At 35.6% G+C, this 7,189-nt stretch overlaps 1 long non-coding RNA gene across 9 annotated transcripts; it reads right to left on the bottom strand.

The window, feature by feature from the left end:
* Positions 1–1,080: 1,080 nt before the first annotated feature.
* LOC110898373 lies at positions 1,081–6,049 on the bottom strand. 9 transcript variants are annotated; one of them, XR_004877332.1, is made up of 12 exons: positions 5,929–6,049; positions 5,644–5,736; positions 5,321–5,418; positions 5,121–5,234; positions 5,004–5,053; positions 4,861–4,917; positions 4,098–4,207; positions 4,007–4,031; positions 3,826–3,884; positions 3,472–3,744; positions 3,056–3,392; positions 1,544–2,750 (listed from the first exon to the last, which is right to left on the bottom strand). It is a non-coding gene; the product is annotated as an uncharacterized LOC110898373 (long non-coding RNA). The 9 variants fall into 9 exon arrangements; XR_004877333.1 differs by having other exon boundaries at positions 3,830–3,884; XR_004877335.1 differs by having other exon boundaries at positions 1,100–2,112; positions 2,263–2,750; positions 3,826–4,031; positions 4,098–4,917.
* Between the last annotated feature and the right edge of the window lie 1,140 nt (positions 6,050–7,189).

Below are 7,189 nucleotides of genomic sequence, written 5' to 3'. Positions count from 1 at the left end.
CATTTATGTTAATTTTATAAGATATATTTTTAACTATTTTTTATATATTTAGTTTCTGATTTTTTTATTAAAAATGCTTCTAGAGGTATATGTAAGGAAAATCGTCGAAATTTGTTTAAAAAAAAATTTATTTTTTAACATGTTAAGTTGAATTTTTATGAGTGTTCCCGGTTCCCCACTTTTTTAGTGTTTGCCAATGAACCCTCCACATATATATATATATATATATATATATATATATATATATATATATATATACTAGTCGTTTACCCGCGCGATGCGGTGGGAAACATATCACTTAGGTTGGTGAGTTTAAGGCTATGTACGGGGATGTAGTTTCCGATGTGGCGTGCGACGACGATAGTGGCAGTGTAGCAGAACGTGAGGGTCGGTTGCGGCCTTATTCAGCGGCGGAGAATCAGCGGTGTGCGGCGATCAGTGGTTTTGTGATGGCGTTTGGTGGTTATTGTGTGACGGCGGGTTACCGGTTTCAGGAGAAAACAAAGAAAATTGTATGATTCTAGTTATGTTATGAGGGGTTTTTAAGATGTGGGTAAATCAACGGTATTCTAGTTATGTTATGAGGGGTTTTTAAGATGTGGGTAAATTAACGGTTTTGAATGATGAATCGTATCATCAGTTACAATGAGGCTTTCGGCAGTGGCGAAGCTTGACGTTTTCGACCCGGGGGTAACACTTAGATATATCTCAATATGTTTTGAGTTTTAAGTACCCAATGGCCCCAACCTTAACTCTATGACAGTAATGTTTATTAATTCTTACACTTGCAGCAATTTTTGCTCATTAAGTTTGTTTTATATTTATTTAGTGGCTCAAAGTGCGAGACAAATTATTTTTTGGCAAATATATCCCTAACTTTTGTTAGTAGGAAGTAAAAGATATTTGAAGGCATTTCATAAATATGTAGAGGATCAACCGGCCAGGTTCTTTGTAATTTAAAAAAAAAAAATTAAGTGGGCTTTAAGTGCTTCCCTCTCTCAGCCTAACTTCACTGAATATTTGCTAAAAAAGATCAGTCGTGAGATTCATACTCAGGTCAGTCACATGCCCAAACCAATATGAACAAGATTCACCGTTGTTTCTATAACCATTACAAGTTTAATAGAATCTCAAAATTATATAAACAATGTATAAAACTAAATTTGTCAAGCACCAAATAGAATTTAAGCCCAATGAAAAAAAGAAAAAAAAAAGGAAAAAACAGAAACAAAAAATTATGTCAAGCATGTGTTGTTGCGTGGAAGAAACGCAGGCCGGCAAACCACTTATGGATGAAAAGAAGGCGCCTCATGAGATTTTTTTAAAGGTTGAGCCATATAAAGGCATGAAAATCCTCCAGGTGTGAGCAGGTAATCAGTTATGTTGTTTTAACCTGACTGTTTTCTGTTGGTGGTTCAGAAGCGCACCCCTCCGCTTTAGCCGGTTCAGGCACTGGCTCAGCTAGACGTGGAGGATTGTAGGAGCCTCCCATTTATCTTGAAAAGATCTCCCTTCCGCAAGAAATTCAAAGCACAGCCACATGTAAGGTCAACAAAAATGATTTTTAGTAAACTTGACATGTTGCGTCTTCAATACATTACAGAAGACAAAAGACAGTTTGACGATGCTAAGCGGGATATATGGATAACATATCTATTATATTTAGTCGCTCTAAAGGTAAGAAAAATGCTGAAACACATGACTTGCTGCCAACATTCAAGGCAACTACTCGTCCTTGCCAATCGATGACTTGAACTACCTTTAGTACCTGAAGTTGCCTGGTGTTGTAAGCACATAAGTTACTAAAAAAAGCACAAATATTAAAAAAATATATATATATACCAAGTCTATATAAAAAAGAAAAGAAATGAGTTGTAACAATCAAATTTGGTATCGAATATATGCATAGAGTTGAAAAAAAAAAACAAAACACAATCCCTTCTATGCACTAATCAAAATATAAACGTATGGACTGATCACCAGCTTGACCTGGACAGAGAGGCTTAGAGGGAAGATTTATGAGTTTGCAAACTGCAAACAAATTCCCTGCAATTTGCCAACAAATTCCCTGCAATTTGCCAACAAATTCCCTGCAATTTGCCAACAAATTCCCTGATATAAAACAACTGATAATACATAACAACATTACCCATGTTTCTTCCCACAAAACTCAAACTGAACTCATTTTTGTAATTTAGAGACAATAAATTCCAAAAAAAAAAACAGATAAATAAAGCAATAATGGATACAAATGTTGCTGACCTGAATCCCCGTTCATATGCCACCGTCACAAGTACCATGACGGTTCTTTTCTAGTAAGGTCAGTACAACCACATAGCAGCTGTCTCTGCCGCCTACTGCGGAACCCGAGACGCCGTCACCACCAGATCCACAAGATCCGGTACCTTCATTAGTTGGTGTAGTCACCGCGAGACTTACCTGCAGCCGCCGAAGGTTCTAAAAAGTCAGCGTCTCTGTGTTCACCATTGTGTTCGCCGGAAGTCTGTGGTTATCGCGAACCTCTAGCGCCGCTGTCGGGGTTTACGATGGTTACCGACCCATCCATCTTCCGACACTAATGCCATCCACCATCGGCATCTTGGCCGGCTCCCATCTTCCATTCTCTCACTCCTCTGCCCATTCTTCTCTCCAGCTCCCTCTTTCTCCCACAAAAAAATGGGATAACATCAGAGGAACCCACATCTGATGAGATGAAATCTAAATCTGCAAGACAAAAGCATTGAAAAACCCTAAGGTAGCGTTCGTTTCATGGAATGGAATGGAATGGAATGGAATTAGGAAGCTTTTCTTTGTAAAATTGATCTTGGTTTGGGGAGGGAGGAATTTGAAATCCAATGAATTTCTTTAATCAATGAAATTTGTGACTATTTCAACATTCCATTCCATTCCTTCATTAGAGTGAATGATTTCTAAGGAATGTTGAAATAGTCACAAATTTCATTAGAGTGAAGGATTTCAAATTCCTCCCTCCCCCAACCAAGATCAATTTTACAAAGAAAAACTTCCTAATTCCATTCAATGAAACGAACGCTACCTAAGTGCAACTCTGCATTCAAGGAATCAGAACATTTTTAATATTTCTTGCAAAAAACAAATTGAAAAACCATAATTGATAACGTCTTCGTTTCAATTCCTTGAACATCGGTATGGAGATGAGAGAAACTCTCTCTTAAAAGAGCCCTGTTGCCAACTCACTAGACCGCTATGTTCCCTGGCCGAGGACAGGTTATCCCCCGCCCCGCCATGTGATATTAACGAAGACGCCCTCCTCTGAAGGGTTCTTGTTCCTTCAAATCCACTAATCTCAAACATCATCACCCATGACCTTGTCTCAACTACGTACGAGGTTGCATGGTGACAAAAGCTTCCGGCTTATCAAAAAAATAAACACATTATAATTCGCCTTACGTAGTTTCAAAGTTTAAACAATAAAAGGCTATTTTTTCGTACCTGCTACTATTTCTGACACTCGGAAACTGCGGTAGCCATATGATGGGAATAGTGCAGCTGGTGTAGTAATAAGTTCTAACGTACCCTGCGTTTTAATGAATCCTTCTAATAACAGACCGATCATATCTGAGGCAAATCAAAACTCTCTCCGCTTATATATGTGTTCATAGCTGATCTTTCTGCCACAAGATTCCGTAGGTCATGCATCGCCATTTACTCAAAGATTTGCGGGACTGCGGGACCAAGAGTTTCGAGAGTATGATTAAGCTTTTCCTGTTATGAAAATATTAAATTAGTATCATATCAAACATATAACGTTATGAATTATATCCAGAACGTGTACTTATAACATACCTACCACAAAAAGTCATCAACTGCATCATCAGTTCCGAGCACCGAGAGTATCTTTTCGGCTTCAATGAAGAAACCAAGAACCACAGAATCAGTAATAATGTCACATATGTAACGCTTTCCGGTCAGGACCTCGTATAAGACCAGAGTACTTCCGTGTGCAAATGTTGGATGCAACGAATACCTTTTTTTATTTTCGTGCTATCCCACTGTCAAAAGATTCAAAACAACTGAATACTTCATCAAAAACTCTAGAACTTAACACTGTCAATTACCTTTACGACACCGTTAAATATCAGCTAGACACACCGTTTGCTTCGGAGTCCTCGCGATATAGAGTCAGTGAGCGTAGTTTCATCGTCTCCTTGGTGGACCCCGCGATTTTCTCAAGTTATGCACATCCCGGAAAAATTAATTAGAAACAGAGTTGCAGGTTCGAAAAGATTCATGAGATACTTCAATGGTTAAAAAACTATTTTCAACATTTTGTTTAAAGTAAAAAATAACAATGCCAAAGTCAGTATATGTATACAACAACTGAATAGAAATTGAAAAACATTACATTCACCAAATCAAGTTAGGAAAATATTAAACATTCACAGGAAAAGAAATATACTTAATATTGGTTTAATGTTTAGAATACTTCAAGCAACTGAATGGAAGTAAAATAAAACTTAAGTCTATTTTTATCTTAAGCTAAGAAACAAATTACATTTCATGCATATATAATACTAATTTATGCTACTTGGAGAAAATGGTCTCATAATGATAATATTGGCAAACAAATTGACAACTACAAAAGTAAACAACGTAAACCCTAACAAAACAGTTACTATTCACTTAATTCTTCTTTTATCAACTATAGCAACACATCCAATTCAAAACAATCAAATTAACCAAACAAAACAGTTATTATTCATCTAGTTATCCTTTCATCAGCTACAACAACACATCCGATATTGAAACAACATGAAATCAGTCAATCACAACTTCATAAACAGAGTTCACTCAATAAAAAAGCTAGGGCTCGAACAATACCTTACTGAAATTTTGTAGAGATCGACTGGTTATCCAGCTTGTTCATTCCAGATGATACTTGCAAGATAAACAGAATAATCAACTTCAAATTAAAGATACAAACTTCTTTAAAGAAAAAAAAAACTAAACTATAGAACACATACCACATCTGGTTATTCCGGTGCACCCTAACACGAACAACTCAACGGCAGATCTAAAATATTACACAGATCCGATTCAAATAACAAAAAAAAAAGAAGATATGGTAAAAAGAAATGTACCCTATAGTCAAACCAGTAGATCTGGTGTCGGATCTTGAAGCCACCGGGAAAGAAGCCATAGAAATCGATCTGGTGTCGGATCTGGTGTCGAATCTGCTGAGATATCGTCGGAAGCTAATTACCATATTCATAACCTTAAATAAGATGCATAAACACAAAATCTAACAAAACAGAAGTTAGCATCAGCAGAGCAATCAAACCTAAAAACACCTTCTTCAAGAATAGGTTCATATACCATTTGACCAGGTTTGACCTCCATAGATGCTTTTCCACATCAGTTACTATGCTTTTCTGTAACCTGAAAAACCATCAACAGTACACACATTTCCAGAAAACAAAAACAGTAATCAATACAAAAATATATACTCTCTCCGTAGATCCATTCACAAAACATTAAGAAAAACACAAAACCAACATAGATCTGAAAGTACTATAACAGATCTGACAAAGATGTTTAAAAAAAAAACCTTAAAAGATCTAAAATTTAACATACAAAAACGATAGATAGGGTAAAAAACGGTACCACTAAGGCTGAATTTGAAGGTTCTTGAACCAATCCGCAGTGTTCTCTCTTTCACCTGTTCATCAGTCTTCATCTTCAACTGTATTCACATTTCTAGAAAATAAAAACCCTAATAAATACAAAAATATATACTCTCTCCGTAGATCCATTCACAAAACATTAAGAAAAACAGAAAACCAACACAGATCTGGAAGTACTATAACAGATCTGACAAAGATGTTTAAAAAAACTTAAAAGATCTAAAATTTAACAAACAAAAACGATAGATAGGGTAAAAAACGGTACCACTAAGCGACTGTTGGAGTGGAGAAGGGGAGAAGACGGTGATGGCGACGACCGGTTTCCATGGATGAAAGGTGGAGGAGCGGTGGAGGATCTAGGGTTTGTAGAGAAAGGTGGAGCGGCAGGATGGATAAAATGAATTTTGTGGTTTAGAATGAGTGATAGAATGTTTATATTGGATCCATTAAAGTAAAACGGGTCAAGTTGATCCGGGTAAGATCCAAGCGGGTATCAGCTTGTGTTGAAAAGAAGTTTTCAACATCTTTGTGCTTAACAGGTTGTACAATGGGCTTTAAAGACTTGTAAAGTGGCAAATGACCATTTCTGTCCTTCCTATGCTTTATAAAGTAGTATATATATATATATATATATATATATAGGGTAAGGTTCATGCGAGAACCACCCTTATTGCGAGAACCGCGAGAACCAATGTGAACACAAAATAAAATCTAAAAAAAATCAAAAAAGCACTCAATTTTTTTTTATTTTTTTTAATATTTTTCCTAAAAAATTCGCTATATTTAGTTACCAAAAAAAAAAAAAACAAAAAAAAACGTTTTTTTTTTCGATTAACAGTTATCCATGCACATGTGCATATGTATCATTACTTCGACAAATTCGGTACTACGTTATCGGGAATAGACAATTGCACTTTAATTTAAAATACCATTCATAATTCACTACTTTTTACATTACCAATATTCAAAATGCACATGTGCATCATTAGGTATAACCATGATATAACGTGTTTTGTTACAAAAAGTTTGTGATTTTGAATGGAGAAGTAGGCCCATATACATGTTTTTTGGTTAGTTATATCTAGTGGTTGATGGTTTGGTTATAGTTGTCAATTTATGATGTAATATGTTGATTGGATGGTATAAATGGTGTTTACATACATGTAATAAAGTGAAAATATTGGTAATGGTATTGTATTATGGATGGTAGGAGGTAATGGTATTGTATTATGGATGGTAGGAGATAATGGTAGTGTATTATGGATGATATGATAGATGAAAGGGAAAGTGTATTCAAAGTAGTGTACCAAAACACCTTATTTCATGTTAATACATATAGATGCACATGTGCATTTCTAATATTGGTAATGTAAAAACTATTGTATTACACATGGTACTGTAAATGAAAGTGCAATTGTCTAATAGTTGTAATGAATTACGGAATTTGTCAAAGAAATGACAAAAATGCACATGTGCATGTTTGTGTATTATGGATGTAATGATAGATGAAAGAGAAATTAGTCTAC

This window comes from Helianthus annuus, chromosome 13, assembly GCF_002127325.2.
Source record: "Helianthus annuus cultivar XRQ/B chromosome 13, HanXRQr2.0-SUNRISE, whole genome shotgun sequence".
NCBI classification, from domain to species: domain Eukaryota; kingdom Viridiplantae; phylum Streptophyta; class Magnoliopsida; order Asterales; family Asteraceae; genus Helianthus; species Helianthus annuus.
Note: the sequence above shows the minus strand (reverse complement) of the source record. Positions and strands in the feature narration are given on the sequence as shown.